The sequence below is a fragment of the Geotrypetes seraphini genome, chromosome 2, assembly GCF_902459505.1.
Source record: "Geotrypetes seraphini chromosome 2, aGeoSer1.1, whole genome shotgun sequence".
Classification (NCBI taxonomy): Eukaryota; Metazoa; Chordata; class Amphibia; order Gymnophiona; family Dermophiidae; genus Geotrypetes; species Geotrypetes seraphini.
Genome location: NC_047085.1, coordinates 238,450,206 through 238,466,899, shown reverse-complemented (window position 1 = coordinate 238,466,899; position 16,694 = coordinate 238,450,206). Strand labels below are relative to the sequence as shown.

The 16,694-nt window shown below is 42.4% G+C and overlaps 1 protein-coding gene across 1 annotated transcript in view; it reads left to right on the top strand.

Moving 5' to 3' along the window:
* The window catches only part of MYO10 (myosin X), a 522,066-nt gene that overhangs the window by 228,972 nt on the left and 276,400 nt on the right, over positions 1–16,694 (top strand). The window lies entirely within an intron of this gene.

Below are 16,694 nucleotides of genomic sequence, written 5' to 3'. Positions count from 1 at the left end.
TCTAAATATTTTTTCCACCATGGTTACTATATATATGATGGCATTTGTGCATTGGGAAAAATTTAAACTAAACTACCTCCCCTCACTTGCATAGAAAATCTTGAACTGCTACTGCTCTGGAATTAAAGTAATTTAGAAAATTGCAGGGTGCAAAGAGAAGGTACATTTTAAATTCCTCCTCTTGCTCCTGCTTCCTTGAGGATGTCGGTAGCATCAATTATTGTAATTCTATAGTTTATAACATAGTATAGCACTGTGCGCCTGTCTTGTAAGACAAAACACAAATCTCTGCATCTGTGGGTGGAGGCTTTGAAATTTTAAGTGACAATGTCAGAAGAAGTTTATTGTAAGCAATAAATAGTAGAAGCTACAAAGTAGGGTCTGTGAAGAGCCTTTCCAAATTCTAAGCTTTGGGCTAAAAAATGTGGAGCATGTGTCTTTCTTTTTTTTTTTATAGATCATTATTAATTTTCAAAACTAATACAAAGTACCATAAATTATACATACATTCGTTACAAGAAAATCACTTAAATTCCATCAATAACAATATTCTAACAATGTCTTTCAATATTTCAGTGTGAAGATCAAATACATTACATTAGAGATTTCTATTCCGCCAATGCCTTGCGGTTCAAGGCGGATTACAAAAGAATTACAAAAAAGGTATTACATGAGGAAGTTATCTGGTAATTTCTAGAGGAGATGAAGAGTAGATGAGGTTGCTTTGGGGAATCGGGAAGGTATTGGGGAGTGGTATAGGAATAGGGAAGGAGCTAGCGGTATTAAGTCGTTTGCAAGAATAGTCTTTATTTCTTTCTGAATGTTTTGTAGTCTGGGGTCATAATTAGTAGATTGGAGATTTGGTTATCGAGTTTTGCTGTCTGTGTGGCTAGGAGGCCATCATATAGTTTTTTCTGTTTGACTTCTTTGATTGAAGGGTACGTGAATGGAGTGTGGGGTTTCCTATGTCTAGATGTCGTTTGGATGAGACGGTTGTTTAGGTAGGTTGGGTTAGTCACCATTTATGGTTTTAAATAGTAGACAGTAGAATTTGAATAGTATTCTTGCCGAAATTGGAAGCCAGTGTGAGTTGAGGTATGCCTCTGTGATGTGGTCGTGTTTCCTCAATTAATAGATAAGTCTCAGTGCTGTGTTTTGGATTTCAAAGTTGCTAATGTCTATAGGGATCCTCAGACCACCCCGCGAGTATCAATCCTCATTTAGTAATATTACTTTTTGCTTTTAATTTTCTTTACTTATACATATTTCTTATACGTTGAAGTTTAATGGCGTTTCTTCAGATATAGTCTAAAAGACTTCTAATTATGAGTATCCCCATTCCTTGATAAAGAACCACGAAATGCGTCGGCAAAGGGATTAAATTAAGCTAAATAACACTAATAGTATTTATGAAACACAGTGGCAACAAGCTTCGGCTTTCACCAGGCTTCAGCTCTAGCTTTTCTGCACATGGGACCGTGGCATTAGTTATGGACGGCACTCACAAATACACTGCATCACTATAAAGATAAGTTCAGTCCTTTTTGCAACAGTCTATTTAAAGTTATTTATTTATATATAGCACAATTTCTGCAACATAATAAGGGTTTTTATGGCTGATGATCGAAGCGTGGGGAGAGCTTAGATCAAGTTTTAGCTCTCACCCATAGTCCTGGTGTTTATACACCCCATGGCTTCTGAGGTCTTTTCCCATATCTGGCTTTTGTGTTTTATGACAGAGTGAAATTTCTGGCAACAAAATACAGCATAACTGGTGGGAGAGAGAGGAATATATATAGATATAATCACTTATCTTCAGACACACCTCCAACATGAAACATGTTTATCACGTTATCAATTTCCATTAGTACCACTTCTTTTCTTCAGTCTTGTCCAGGGAAAGGGGATGGGATATGATACACCACCTTTCTGTGGTCACAATCAAAGCGATTTTACATCTTGTATACAGGCAGTTCATTTAATCTTTCCTTGGTACAAAATGAACATAAATGTCATATTAAAAATAAGGTAATATCAACCCCTTTAGTATAATATTGGTTGGACAAAAGCTATGCAATCTTAGTTAGGCATTTGCTGGAGAATCTTAGTCAATATGTATAAGATATGGGAGTGAGAACTATGACCACATTCTAAATTACTGGAAACAATACTGGATTTATTCTCTTCATACAGATATGATAGAGACGTTTAAATATTTCTGTAGCATTAATGTACAGGAGGTGAATATTTTTCAAATGAAGGAAAATTCTGGATGGAGAAAGCATAGAATGAAGTTAAGAGGTAGGTGATAGGCGCAGGAGTAATGTAAGAAAATACTTCTTTACAGAAAGAGTGGTAGATGTGAGGAAGTGGTGGAGATGAAGACTATCTGAATTCAAAATAGCGTGGGATCTCTTAGGGAGAAGAGGAGATACTGTATTTTTTGCTCCATAAGATGCACCTGACTATAAGACGCACTCTAGATTTAGAGGAGGAAAACAAGAAAAAACCTATTCTGAACCAAATTCTACCTGCCAGGCTCTGTACTCTGTCCTCCTTCTGATGGTCTAGTAGTAGGCAGGGACAGGGCAGACAGGCCTAGTGACAGGCAGGGCCCCCCCACCCCGAGGCAGGCAGGCAGGTCCCCCCCCAATGTGCACAATCTTTCTTCTCTTCTTTACTAACCATGTAAACCATCTCTATCTTTATTCCTCTCCTTTCCAGCATTATTCCATGTCCCTATGCTCCCTCCTCCTTCAGCATTTCTTTGCTCTGTCTCTTTCCCTCTCCATATCAAGCTTCATTTCCTTCTTCCTGTACTCCTCATCCCCATCCCCCATTCGAGGCAGGTAGGCATGGCACCCCACCCCCCCGAGGCAAGCAGTCAGGCAGGGCCCCCCCCTCCTGTACCCCCTCCAAACTTTCCCCATACTTTATTTTCCTCCTGGAGCCCTGGTTAGACATATCCCGCCAGAGGTGGAGGCGAACACGAAGGGATTCGGAGGGACAGCGGTGGAGGCAGCTGAGGCCTGGATGTGCCGACCAGTGCTGCCATGGGGGAAGGGAGGAGAGCGGGAGGCCAGAAACCACTGCCGCCACTGCCATAGCCGCTTGTTTTAATCAGGGCCGCAGCACCATGCTGGGACTCTCAGCAGCTCCCAGTTCCGAGGGCTGCTGCTCGCGCCCAGCCTGCAGGGAAGCTGCTGCTCCTCCTGTAGAAACGCGGCTGCCTCTCTAGCAGCAGAGTAGTGTGCAAGGCTGCCTGCCTGGTGGCTGACGCGGCTGCCTCCTCTTCCCTTCTCTAACGGCAGAGCGGTGTACAAGGCTGCCTACCTGGTCCCTTGTTGCTTCCCGCAAGAACAGAAGCGGTGCGGGACCAGTCAGGCAGCCTTGTGTGCTGCTCTGCAGCTAGAGAAGGGAAGAGGAGGCAGCCATGTCAGCCGACCAGGATCATCTGACACTATAAATAGGAAAGACATCACCACCACTTAACTCTTGTAACTGAGAGAAAGAAACAGAAAGAAATTGAGTTTGATTGATACTTCTTTTTGATTGATATGTATTTGCTGATATATTCAGCTTATTCTTTTGTAAACTGCATTGAACCGAAAGGAATTTCGATTTATAAATAAAATTTTATGTTATGTATGTAGCTAACTAAAATTTATATATATGTTGTGTATGTAGCCATGGAGGTATTCTATGGGCGCCTTAGCATTTATCATGTGCTAAATCGGTTAGCACACCTTAGTAAAAGGATCCTATAGTTGGTTGGTTTTTTTTTTTTTTGTTTGTTTTAATCTACTACTGTTATTTTTCTAGGGGACTCCTCTGCTTCAGTTAATGAAACATGATTCACATCAGAGGTGACAGTCTTCTAGATAATGAAAAAGATAAGCAATACATAGATATATAGAGTTAAATGTATCATCTCTAGATATGTCTCTATATAGATAGATATACTACACAAGTATTTTGATGAACATCGAGAAGAATTTGAAATACTATTTTGAAAAGAGCATTTTGTAAGAAAAAAAAATGGATCTACGAGGGGACGCTGAAAAGTTCTCAGCCCAACCAAGAAAGCTGGGGCAGTCTCCATTGAGGGCTATACACTTAGTCCAGTGATTTTTCTACGTTTTTCGTTCCATTGGAATAATACAGAATGAAAAAAGTGGAAAATCACTGGACTAAGTGTATAGCCCTCAATGGAGACTGTCCCAACTTTGTTGGTTGGGCTGAGAACTTTTGTGTGGCCCTTCATATGATGGTATAAGGCAGGGGTAGGCAATTCTGGTCCTCTAGAGCCGGAGCCAGGTCATGTTTTCAGGATAGCCACAATGAATATGTATGAGATGGATTTGCATGCACTGCCTCCTTGAGATGCAAATCTATCTTATGCATATTTATTGTGGATATCCTGAAAACTGGAGCTGGCTCCGGCTCTCGAGGACCAGAATTGCCTACCCCTGGTATAGGGTAATGAAAGACTATATTCTGATCCATTTCAGTCCAAAAATATATGTATATATTTGAATTTATAGAGGATCTTGGATGGCAATATGCACATTCCAATCCATCCCAGATATAGAGAGTATTTGGAATCTGCCTCCAGACCAACCACTTCAAGTACAAGGGCCTTATCAGGGATGTTACAGAATGCCCATTGGTGGTGATTAGTTGCCATCACTAAGGTTACTGAGGACTAATTCTATAAAATAGGTGCTAAAATGTATGTACCAAATATCACATAAGTCATTAGAATGGCAGATAAGGGTGCATAAATGTCAAGTCACCTAAGCACTCTTCTGTAAACACATGCATATGTTGCACTGCATATATGTGTAGCTCAATGTATCGCAAACTGTGTGCCACGGCACACTAGTGTGCCTCCTGAGATTCCAAGTGTGCCGCGGCTCATAGAGGAGATAGAAAAGCGCTTGGCCGGCTGACTTGCCTCTCGCTGCGAGGCACCTCCTGTAGTGCTGGCGCTGCATCTTCCTGCTGACATTTCGTTTCTTTCTGCAGCCCCACCAGCAGCGGCAGCTCCTTGTGCTTTTTAACTTGGTCACACAGCTCTCACTAGGATTAATTTAGACACGGTTTCATCCCGGAGCGCTTCTCTAGCTCCTCGGCCGGCATCATCGAAACGGGCTGGCCTAGCAAAGGCCTCGAGGCTCCCGGATGAGACCGCGTCTAAATGAATCCTAGCGACAGCTGTGTGACCAAGTTAAAAAGCACACAGTGAGCTGCCGCTAGAGATGGTAGAAGTGCTGCTGGACAAGGGAGGAGGGAAAAGGAAGGGAGAAGGTATTGCTGGACAGGGGGAAGGGGGAGGATGGCAGGGAGAAGGGGTACTGTTGGACATGGGGAGAGGAAGAGGTGCCGCTGAACAGGGGATAGGGAAAGGAGAAGAGGTGCTGCTTGACCTGGTAGAAGGGGAGGGGAGGGTGAGATGGTGTATGGGGAGAGAGCATATTAGTGGGGTTTGGGGAAGGGAAGGAAGGAAGGAAAATTGTTACAGGAGGAGTGAGAGTGATTGATGAGAGAGAGAGAGAGAAATGGACATGGGGAAAGAACATGAGTTGGAGAGTGGGAAGGAAGGATGTTACTTGAGGGAAGAGGCAAGGAGAGAGGGAAAAAATGTGCAGGATGTAGAAAGGGTTGGACTCATGGAGAGGGTGAGATGGATGGGGAGGGCAGAAATGAGAGAAGGATTAATGTCACACTTGGGAAGGAGAGGGCAGAGAATGAAAAGTTGGACTCATGGAGGAAAAGAGAGAGAGAGAGAGATATGTTGGTTAGGGAAAGGAAGGAGGAAAAGAGAAGAAGCATGCAGGAAGAAGCGAGAAAGAAATGTTGGACTAGTGGAAAGGAGGGAGAAATGTTGGACTGGTAGCGAGGCCAGAATGGAGGAAGAGAAGGGAGATGGACTGCAGGGGGCAGAAAGGAGGAAGGGAGAGAAAAAAATGTTATTGGGGGGGAAGGAGAGATGACCAAAGAAAGGGAGAGATACCAGACCAGGGAATAGAAGGGAAGGAGGGCAGGCTGGTAGCGCAATAGAAATAATAATAGTAGTATTAGTAGTAGTAGAGAGAGATGCCAGATTATGGGAAGGGGGGAATGGAGGAGGGAGATGTCAGACTACTGGGGGGAAAAGGAGGGAAGGAGAGAGATGTCAGACTATTGAAACAGTGAGGGAAGGGAAGAGAGAGAGAGAGAGAGAGAGGGAAGGTTAGACATGGAAAAGTAGATTTTGAGAATAATGCAGAAAATTGGAAAAATTGAATGTTAAGTTAATGCCAAAGATGGAAGCAAGGCAGAAAGTGAAGGAGAGAAAACAGTCAATGAATAAGAAGGCCCTGGAAACAGTTAAAAGCACAGAAATATAAAGTCACCACACAACAAAGGTAGGGAAAATGATTTTATTTTCAATATAGTGATAGAAATGTGTCAGTTTTGAGAATATATATCTGCTGTGTTTTTTGTGTGTATATGAAAAATGAATGGAAAAAATTGCATTACAATTAGTAAAGGGGGTGGGATCTGGGGAAGAGCTTGGGTGGGTGTAGGGTGGTGCTTGGGAGGTCTGTGGTTGGGGGTACTCAGTTGATATTTGTTAGACTTCTCTGCTGGCATTTCAGGGCCTGTCTGGAGGGCCTCTGCGTATGCATAGATGTCAACGTGATGATGTCACGCATGCGCATGATGTCATCACAGTGATGTCAGGGCATTTCTGGGTGCCTCAAGCCATGGCCACTACTTTTACTTACATTTAGGCACAAGCACTAAAACATGCTTTATGGCTGCTGTAAGTACTTATGGCCAAATTATTGGTGCAAACAGTAAATCCTCAGAGCAACAGTCATCGGACAGTAAAGGGTCAAGGCTCGTGGATTTGATATGTCACCTTTCTGTGCTACGACCAAAGTGAGTTTCTTTGTCTCTAGTGGGCTCACAATGTAAGTTTTGTTCCCAACCTCCCGCCAGGTTTTCAGCTCATTATGCTAACCATTTGGTTGCTATTCCAGTTACAAGGACCCCCCTCAAAACCCCCTAAAAGCATTTACCCTCCGGATTTCAAACATCTCACCCCAGAAGAATTCCCCCTTGAAGATCCCTTCTCCCTCCCAAACAGCATTCATCCCCCTGTAGACCAGTGGTCTCCAACTCAAACCCTTTGCAGGGCCACATTTTGGATTTGTAGGTACTTGGAGGGCCTCAGAAAAAAATATTTAATGTCTTATTAAAGAAATGACAATTATGCATGAAGTAAAACTCTTTATAGTTTATAAATCTTTCCTTTTGGCTAAGTCTTAATAATAATATTGTAATTTATAGCTAAAGAGACATATGATCAAGAAACTGTTTTATTTTACTTTTGTGATTATGATAAACATACCGAGGGCCTCAAAATAGTACCTGGAGGGCCGCATGTGACCCCCGGGCTGCGAGTTTAAGACCACTGCTGTAGACTATAAGTATTATGATTCTAATTTTTCCCCTTATGCACTGCACGGGGCAAGCCACTGTGATTTTTCAAGACGGCAGCACCAGAGGCAGGAGCCTGCTTCTCCTGTTAGGTACTTCAGTTGATCTTTGCAAAAAGTAAATTTGATCATGTTTCCCTGCTTCTGTCAACACTTCAGTGGCTTCCAGTAATTTCTAGGGTTCACTTTAAGTATGCCTGCCTAACATTTAAGATCTTGCATGGCATTCTTCCTCTTCTAATTCCACTTTCTTGGAATTTTATGAAACCTGACACTACCAGATCCATCCAAAAACTTAAACTATCTATCCCCTCGCTAAAAGGCATTATCTATGCTGGAAAATTAGGAAAATCTCTTTTCTTCAAAATCACTGAACTTTGGCATAACCTTTGGAATCACTGAGCTTTGGCATAACCTGCGGAATCTGGGCTCCTTCCAATTATTCCGAAAGCATCTGAAAACTTGGCTATTCTCAAAAATGTAAATCTCGCTACCCTCTTTATAATCATCAACTCTTATTATGTTTTTCCTTGCTTATATTAAAGTTCCTGTAAATCGTGCCGAGCTCCATCTCTATGGAGAGGATGCAGTATATAAACTTAAGGTTTAGTTTAGTTTACATCAGGTAAATTCATTCAGACTTGTGGAGGGATCAGGGGTGGGAGGGTGCCACTAGATAATCGGGGATTACTGTTTTTTTTGTTTTTTTTTAATTAGATGAAAGGGATTTTGGTCTGTGGGAGTGAAGGAAGGGGTGGGCTGCTAGACTACCAGGGAAATTTTAATTGTTTGTAGAAGTGGGAGGTCAGAGAGGGAGGGAGATGCCAGAATGTTTTGTGTATGGGTTTTTGTTGTCATCCTTCTTGTTGATGCCTGAACCAATCACCGCTGAAGTACTGCCAGGAAAGGTGACAGTAATCAAGAAAGGTACACATTACTGCCATGATTTTAACACAGCAGTAACTTCCATGCTCATTGACTAGCATGCTGTGGCTCTAGCACAGGGATCTCAAAGTCCCTCCTTGTGGGCCGCAATCCAGTCCAGTTTTCAGGATTTCCCCAATGAATATGCATTGAAAGCAGTGCATGCACATAGATCTCATGCATATTCATTGGGGAAATCCTGAAAACCCGACTGGATTGCGGCTCTCAAGGAGGGACTTTGAGACCCCTGCCTAGCACGTGCATCTCCCCTTTAGGTTGTGAGCTCTCTGGGGATGGGGAAATAAGTAATGTACCTGAATGCAACTGAACTTGAGCTACTACTGAAAAAGATGGGAGCAAAATCCAAATATAGGTAGAAGAAATTAGCTAATTGACACCATGTTAATGCACACACTTTCAGCTTAATCATGCACCAATGACTATTACTATAATGCGGGAAAAAATGACAAATGGAATACTAGGCAGAAAATATGAACTGTGGACCTCATACCAGCCTCGTGCCTTAGTCCTGCTTTGCAATCAGTGATGCTGATCTGATTGGCAAAATGCTGAATACAAAATTACTACGGTAGTAACTGCACGCACAGTTTTCTAACTTGTGTCAGTGCTCTGTTTGGGATCCTGAACAGCTGGCCTGATATCTGGTAACAAAATCACCATATTTCCTTTGTTTTGTTTCTTTATACTGCCTTGGTAACAAACCGAAAGGTTGTGGTGACCCTGCATCTGCATTGAAACTTATAAGCCCTGCGGTGCAAGGATTGCGCAATGTATTTTCAAACACAATCGAAGTACAGAGTAGAAGGTGAGCTCACGGTGGCTATGACTCATTGAATCTGTAAGGAGTGACCACAAATGGTAGAGTTGGCAAGGTACTGGGATGATTTGTGTGTTACAGTACAAAGAGAGGCTCTGGTTAAAAAAAAAAAAAAAATAACAACCCTTCTGAAAAAGTTATCGTACTGCTGGAGCAACTCATCAAATGTCAGGTGGCAGGTAATAAGGCTCTAAAAACCGAAAGAAAAATCCAGTGCCATGCAAAATCAGGTCTAAATTATACCATGTGATAAGCTGTATTTATAGGTACTAGGATTTGGGTGAGACCTCTGGGGGGTCAATGCAATAAAATTTAGTAGTCTTCGAGCACAGCTGAACTTGGCCCACTATTTTGTAAGCACCTTATGCCAAAGCAAGATTTATGCACAAGCCAACTGTGTGCAAAGATTTGTATTGACATAAGCACAAATGGCAATGAAGGCGTTGGTTACTAAAGGCAAATCCAGAGAAGTGCACAGAAGATCCAGAGGCTGAGTTCAGGGTTGTCTAATGCTGGTCCTTTTATTACTAGAACTATCACAGGGATCATTTTGACGTCTAATAAAACTAGATTTGATTTGATTTTTTTAACCTTTAATTTGTAAGCAAATTATTTCCACATCTGACTTTTCATGCTTATTGGTGTTTTATATGACACACAAGTTTTTAAAGGGGCTAGTTACTGTGCTTTCCAAGTTTTAAGCAGTCATACCCAGGGGTATAGCCAGCCTTGCATTTTGGGGTGAGCCCTGTGGGGGTGGGGCAGTGCATTTCCTCCTCCTCCTCCCCCCCCCCTCTTGCCACCACTGTCACCACCACCACATTAATCTTACCTTTGCTGGTGTGGATGCCCAATCCCTGCCAGCAGACGAGATCTACTGCCTGAATTGCCCCAGCAGGAAGAAGTCGGCATGCTCCTTTTCAGCTACCGATGTCTGTGACAAGTACAGACATCTGCGGCTGCAAAGGAGGCTGCTGACTTCTCTCCGGCATCTCTGCCAGCCATTCAATATGTACCCCAGTTGTGGAGGGGGGGCTGAGCCAAACGTTGGGGGACCCAGCCCCCTCCCCCATGGTTATGCACTGGTCATACCTAAAGCACCATAAGAACATAAGAATTGCCGCTGCTGGGTCAGACCAGTGCTCCATCGTGCCGAGCAGTCTGCTCACGCAGCGGCCCTCTGGTCCAAGACCACCACCCTAACTAAAACTAGCCCTACCTGCATACGTTCTGGTTCAGCAGGAACTTGTCTAACTTTATCTTGAATCCCTGGAGGGTGTTCTCCCCTATGACAGACTCCGTAAGAGCGTTCCAGTTTTCTACCACTCTCTGGGTAAAGAAGAACTCCCATATGTTCGTACGGAATCTATCCCCTTTCAATTTTAGAGAGTGCCCTCTCATTCTCCCTTCCTTGGAGAGGGTGAACAACCTGTCCTTATCTACTAAGTCTGTTCCCTTCAGTACCTTGAATGTTTCGATCATGTCCCCTCTCAATCTCCTCTGTTCAAGGGAGAAGAAGCCCGGTTTCTCTAATCTTTCGCTGTACGTCAACTACTCCAGCCCCTTAACCATCTTAGTCGTTCTTCTCTGGACCCTTTCGAGTAGTACCATGTCCTTCTTCATGTACAACGACCAGTGCTGGATGCAGTACTCCAGGTGAGGGTGCACCATGGCCCGGTACAGCGGCATGATAACCTTCTCTGGGGATAAGTTCACCCCTTTGATGTTTCAGCCATATTTCTGTGGCTTTCATCAGGGTGAAGGTTGGGTCTATGGGACTGTTTGCTTTGTTATACTTCATAATCTGGATTGTTTGATATGGAAAAGTCATTAATCATTGCCTAATAAACTGAGCACCTCCAGAGTAAAAGGAGATGCGTGAATCCTTGTTTATTCAATTTGGGGGAAAAAAACGATGGTGAATCTGTTAGTGACTGAATAATTGGAGCTTTGAAGATGAAGAATTGGTCCTGGGCATTGATTTTTTTTTTTTTTTTTTTGAAGCTTTGCAGTATAGATGAGGTTATTAGTCCTGGCATTAAAAAAACAACAAACCACAAACCAACAGTCTTAGTTTTTCCTGTTGTATGATTAGCTTCAAGGCTTTGTGGAGATATTTGCCACTTTCTGCTTAGACTGAATGGACAGCAGTAATTTCTCGATTTTTCTAGAAAATTTGTTATGCAACTCTAATCCTGTTGCCAACTTATCTTAAAAAAAACCAACAAAACCCATACCAAAAAACCCACATTTCTGTACTCTGTAGTTTTTACCAAGAAGATAACAAAACATATGACATTGGTCAAACATGCCTCATGAATGTCATTTTTGGGTTGAAGTTCTAAAAACTTCAAGATTTAGATGAAGATGAATTGAAGAAAGCATGGCAATTGGACAGCTCCAGGACAACATCTGGGTAAATTTTTTCCAGAGCTTGATTCCTTCATTATGATTTTATATGTCTGTGGTTCCTACAGCGCAAATGACTTTTGTGTAAAAAGTCTTTGATCAATTGTATGGGGACCTAAATTTTTCAATAACAATATGACATAAAATGGGTTCCAAGAAATTTTGTAATATGTGCAGTTTGGCATAAAGTCAACAAGATCAATTTGGTTAAAGACAGATAAAAATTACTTTTCTGAAGTCTGGAACTATTCTGTACTACAAGCCAAGAGAAAATATGATGGTTGAGCAGCTTTTTCCTAACGAAGCAAGGTGTCTGTTTATCCAGTGTACAGGTATGGCAAGCAAACCTGATAAATTTGGATTCAAATTCTGGCTCAGAGCAGACACTGAAACCAGGAACCTTGTTTGAACAGATTTCCGTATGTAGGTAAAGATGATCACCGACCGACAAGCAAAGATATGTTTCAAATTATTTTTTCCAGCTGAGAAGTTGAAGACCAAGAGTATGAGCATTGTGGGAATAGTGAATCAGTCACAAAGAGGATCTACCATTGGCAAAAAAAACCTACAAGTGAATCTGTACAGCACTATAGCAATGACACATTACGATTGCACTCATTGTTACCAAGGAAAGGTAAACCGTGTTCTGCTACTAAGCACTCTCCATCACATGTCCATATTAGAACTGAGAGAAAAAGGATACCTGAGGCAGTAACCTTTTTGCAAAACAAAATTATGAGTTGACACTTTGAATCAAATGGTTTGAAAGTATTCCACAAAATCAGGAAGTTGCAGATGGCCACTTTAGGTTTTCCGCAGGGTCACAGGGAGCAGCACAGGATTTGAACCCAAAACCTCAGGGTGCTGAGGCTGTAGCTCTAACCACTACGCCACACTTTCCGCGTATTCTGATTTAATTTATCATTCAAATTTGAACTTTTGATACTTTTCATATTTTTAACCAATAGAAAATGCATCTTGGCTAGGAAATAATCATAGTATTTAATTAATTAATTTGATTTCTATCGCATAATACCTACATAGTTTATATAAAAACATGCACAAAAATGAAATTGGCCAAATTAAAATAGAAATAATTTCCCATGGTCATCTAAGACCCCATTATGAAAGGACCAAGACATTACATGTAGAGAAAAATAAATAGATTAAGATGATATAATGTAAAGCAACTGACTTGTAGTGTTGAAAATTCATCCCTATTATAGTTAAAACCAGACCTCTGTAAGAGCAAGGAATGCATGCAATGTGTATTTGTGCTGTTTTAGGGAAAGTAAGTGCATTGTGTTAGAGAATGACATGGGGACAAAATTTTCCCTGTCCTTGCAGACAACTCATTTTCTCGTCCCGTCCTGGCAAGTACTTTTCCTGTCACTGCCTCTTTCCTGCCAGCTCAGTCCTCACCTGCAGAAGCCTCAAACACTTTAAAATCTTACAGTTTGCATGTTCCGACGTGCCACGTTTCGTTCCTGCTTCAGGGAACCAACGATGATTTACAAAAGATTTCTAGTAACGGGCGTGAATGATTAAAAAAATAGAATGTATCATTAATCATGTGAGAGATATTCTATTTTTTTTAATCATTCACGCCCGTTACTAGAAATCTTTTGTAAATCACCGTTGGTTCCCTGAAGCAGGAACGAAACGTGGCACGTCGGAACCTGCAAGCTATAAGATAAGTTTGCTGTTCTTTTTCAAATGATAGACATACACAAGTAAATAAGTTTAGCCCTAGTGGCACGTCTTTATAAGTTTATATATTTGAAGTTCATTTCAACTCTTTTTTGAATATGCGATGATTGGTGAGGCAGTAGTGTCGGGGTTCTCCCCAGTTATTGCCTCCATGGTTCTGAGCATAAAGTCTATGTATCACTGATACAGCATATTTATAAATACTATCAAGAGTGATTATTTTTCTGCATCTTAGATATTCCCTTTCATCACTTGATTTTTGAATGATTTAAGCTCATTGCCCCTATTTGTGTGCCCTGTATTGGTAGCATGGAATATTGCAATATCTTGGGTTTTGAGCAGGTACTAGTGACCTGGATTGGCCACCGTGAGAATGGGCTACTGGGCTTGGTGGACCATTGGTTTAACCCAGTAAGGCTGTTTCTTATGTTCTTATATCAACCATGTCTTTTGGGGGGGCCCCCAGCAGTTGAGTTTTCAGGGTATCCACAAGGAATGCGTATAAAGTAAATCTGCATACAGTGCAGGCAGTGCATTCAAATCTATCTTATGAATATTCATTGTGGATATCCTGAAAACCCAGTTAGCTGCAGGTTCTCCAGTACCGTGTCAACCCTGTCGGGCAAATCAGGAGTCAGAGTATGATTCCTTTCTTTCACCACAGAACTCCTGCATGCATGTGGGTAATTACGCAGTTCTGTGTGATGTGCATGCTTATTAATTATGCATATTCATAACCTGTGTAATTCCTTGGGATGTATCTAAAGAGATTTTTTCTTTCCGCCTCTACTGATTACCAATATACAATCCCTTGTTTCTCCTGGTAAGTTTTCTTTGCTGCAAACGGTATTTTTCTTATGTCTCTTCTTTCCTTGCTGAGGCCTTATGATTGCAAAATTAGCTGTTCCTCTTCTATTTATTTTGGTTTCTGCCCACAGTACTTTTGTATCTCTTATTTCTATTCTATTCTGTTCTAACATTTGCCGTCGGCCCAATCCTAATTGATTCAGGGCAGACAATAAAAAGAACAATAATATTGTTGGGATTACAATGAAGTATATATTGTAGCGGAGCCGGTACCTGTGCCTCCGCTAGGTCCGTATTCCGCTCACGAAAACGCTTCCCTGGACGTGCTTCCCGTAAAGTAAGGAAGTCCTGCTGGATTACAGTCACTCTCAACATATGAAACAAAAAAATGTAAGAGTCAGCTCACAGTTCATATAACTGGTTTATTGTGGGTTGGAGTTGGGAGACTCCTTTCATTCAGTCCTGATTCCCAAAGCTAAACAAATAAGTCCACAAACAGAAAAATAGAGCTGACAAACCCTTGTGAAGTTTCAGCTCTCACCTTCATGCAGGTAAGTGAAATAAATCTCTTGAATATACTATTGCCTTCAAAGGTTAGGAAATAAATCCCAAACTGCTGCTGTCTTAAACTCCGACAGTTATATAGCACTGCTGCTTGCCCTTCTTACAGCGCTATGCCCAAGCCTTAAAGTTAGGCAGGCTTGGCCCCAATCAGTTTAAACTGCTAATGGGGGGAGGGGAGTAAGTGAATCCACTAATTAAACTTTCTGAAATACAGAATGCCACAAATGGCCCCACAAACCAACCAGTATGGACAGTGGATTCTCCCCAAAGATTACTTCCCTCACTCACAACATAACAGCCACAATTAAGGTAAACTTCATGGCTTGCAGTACTCTTTAAGTTAAAAAAAAACGTTTTTCTTTTCTTCCTGCTTCAACTCAGCAGGTCAGCACAAGTCCCCAGTTAACTTGCAGTAAACCCAGTCTCTGAGAAATATAGGAACAGATAGATAATACCCCAAGCAACTACCTGGCCCTGCCACTTAACTCTCTTCCATCCGAATGTCTTCAGGCAGTCCATTAGTTGTTGAGCAGTCCATGGGCTCTTGTAGTGTTTGCTGGTTGGCCCAAGGGTCAGTATCAATCTCCTGCATCTCAACGTCCTGGGACCCAAGAGAGCAGCCAGGAGAGACCTCCTCCTGGGCTGTCCCAGGGTGGACTGCCTTTCTCCTTCTCAGAGCAGCTTCTAAAGAGCTCAGGTGAGCACGCCCTGCTCTCCCCGGGGGAGGAGCAGCCTGCACTATTTGCTTAGGTTTCCTGGGCTTCCTAATTATCTCCTTCAGCTGGAGGTGCACAGGGGGAGGTGAATTCCTAGCCGGCTGTTCTAAGCTGTCTCTCTCACCTTCCTCTCTTCCCTGGAGATCCTTTAGTTCGGATTTAAAGGGGAATGTAGGACTTTCCCCTTCTCCTGCCCACAACCCTATCTCCCTGGTTAGCCTTTTGTACAATCGGACTAGCTTTACTAGTAACAAAACCTGGCACAAGATGAGCTTCAGGGCTAGGATTGTGACATACCCCCACTCTAAAATGTTGGTTGTGCTTTAACTTACGCTCTACCTCTTGGTTATCCTGCATCCTGGACAGACTATCCACGTTTGTATTTAACTGTCCTGGACGATGCAGTACCTTAAACCTAAAGGTCTGAAGGGCCAAATACCAACGCGTAAGCCGGGCGTTATTGTTTCGCATGGTATTAAGCCATTTCAGTGCGGCGTGGTCCGTGACCAGAGTGAACTCATGCTCCTGTAAGTAGTGCTCCAGGGTCTGCATTGCCCACTTTGCTGCTAAACATTCCAATTCAACGGTCGCATAGCTTCTCTCATTGGAGTATAGTTTACGACTAAGATATAAGATGGGGTGTTCTACCCCTTGTACCTCCTGACTGAGTATTGCTCCCAACCCGCTACCCGAAGCATCAGTCTGCAAAATGAGAGGTTTAGTCATGTCAATAGAGCTCAACACTGGGTTTGTACATAGGGCCTCTTTAAGGTCCTCCACAGCCTGTTTCCCCTTATCCTCCCACCAGAGAATATCTGGCCTGTCTTTTTTAACATATCAGTAAGGGGGGCTGCCCTCGTAGCAAATGCGGGTATGAATCTTCTATAGTAGCCAATAAGTCCCAAGAACCCCCGTAGTTGCTTTTTGGTTCTGGGTAAGGGATAGTCCTTCACACACTGTACTTTATTTATCAGAGGTTTAACCTGACCTCTTCCCACTACATAACCTAAGTATTTCACCTCCCTTTGTCCCAAATAACATTTTTTTGGGTTAATAGTGAAACCTGCTTTCCTCAGTGATTTCAGGACGGCCGTAACATGCTCCAGATGCTGAGTCCAACTTGGGGAAAATATGACTGTCATCCAAGTAGGCCTCAGCATACTGGTGGTGTCCCCTTAGGACTTCCGTGACTCCGTGTTGACAAGTCGCGGCGGCGCCATGGAGTCCGAATGGCAT